Genomic DNA, 1,589 nt, shown 5'->3' with positions numbered 1-1,589 from the left:
TGTAAGCTGTTCTGGAGTTTCATTTATCTAAACCTTATTTCAAACATGATATGTCAAATATTTACAGAATACAGAAAATATCGCTCCAGCTGAAGTTCATTACAAATTCGTCACATACAGAAAACATTCTGATACTTTATCTTTAATAAAGTGGTTACTATGTTCGCTAGTAAACATATTTCTTATCAATATGTCAACGTAATTTATCTTTCTTGAACTTCATAGCCCACATATTAGGAACATGAGTCTGATGGGGGCGCCTGGAAAGAAAGCTGTTCTCCAAGAACTAATTCATGTCTAGGACGACCCAATCATGTGAGATACTTCTCGCCCTCTCTAAAGGCTACCTCTTGAAAGCTATAGACGCTGTAGAAAGATGCATTTAGAGGTCCCAGATTTACAAAATCAGTTGTCTCCCAGACCATGAAGTCAACTGGCAACAAATGTTCGATGTCCTGAAAAAAAATGAAATAAAAAAGTCATGTCGAATTATCAGTGGCCGAAGAATTCGTTGTACATAAATGTAATCTCAGGAATATGAACCAGAACCAACAAAAGCTTTTTGACTGGTGAAACACGCACAAGATAATTTCCAACAATGTAAATTGAATTCCCAGAAACAGCATCACCGATCTCAATAGTTTTCAGCTTCCATATGAGTATCCGCGAAACTCTCAGATCGAAAACAGGCTGCAATCTTTATTGTTGTATTCTCAGTACTTCAAAATTACAAACACAGAGATAATGGAGAATTTGGTTGCGGCGTTAATCATAATATGAGCACCTAATTCATCTTCGGTGTTTATTTCTCTGTAAGCTTACGTTACATCTACTTTCCACAAATAAAATTTTAATGAGATACCGTGCGGTGACCATGTTGGTCAATCAGTGTGACCAGCGCGAGTCGAACCAAAGGCCAGGGAGTAGTAGTCAAGTCGAGGTGTTGGCTGACTGGTGTAATGGTGCGGGCTTTGTCATAGTGAAGAAATCTGCGCAATCTTGCAGTGAGAGGAACATCTTTCACTAAAAGTAGCAATTTATTTTGAACGAAGTCGTCATACGAGACCTCTGGGTGACAATTTGGTAAGCCAACACGGTCACTTAAGTGATTATTGATTACACCCCATCACACATTTAGAGGGAAGCCTTGTTGACAAACGTTCTTCGCAAAGATAAAAAGAAGGAAAGAGGGAAAGAAGGAAGGAGGAGCCTGAGCGTCTCGTCGATACCTTAAGAATAAGATTAAATTCAGATTCGGTAAACGTTATATATCGTGTGCCTTTAAGTTTGGTGATTACCGCGCTCCTGTTACTGGTGTACATTAATGATTTACCCGGCATACCTGAAGGACTCTTCAAAAGTTGTAAAGTTTACCGTTGCTACAAGTGTATCGTCATGTCCAAGCACTTTTATTGCTGACATCAGCATACAGCCAGAACAGAACTGAACTCAAGAACGGCGGCCGGAGTGGTCGAGCGGTTCTAGGCGCTACAGTCTTGAACCGCACCACCGTTACGGTCGCAGGTTCGAATCCTACCTCGGGCATGGATGTGTGTGATATCCGTAGGTTAGTTAGGTTTAAGTAGTTC

Source organism: Schistocerca gregaria, chromosome 5 (assembly GCF_023897955.1).
Source record: "Schistocerca gregaria isolate iqSchGreg1 chromosome 5, iqSchGreg1.2, whole genome shotgun sequence".
NCBI classification, from domain to species: Eukaryota; Metazoa; Arthropoda; class Insecta; order Orthoptera; family Acrididae; genus Schistocerca; species Schistocerca gregaria.
Note: the sequence above shows the minus strand (reverse complement) of the source record.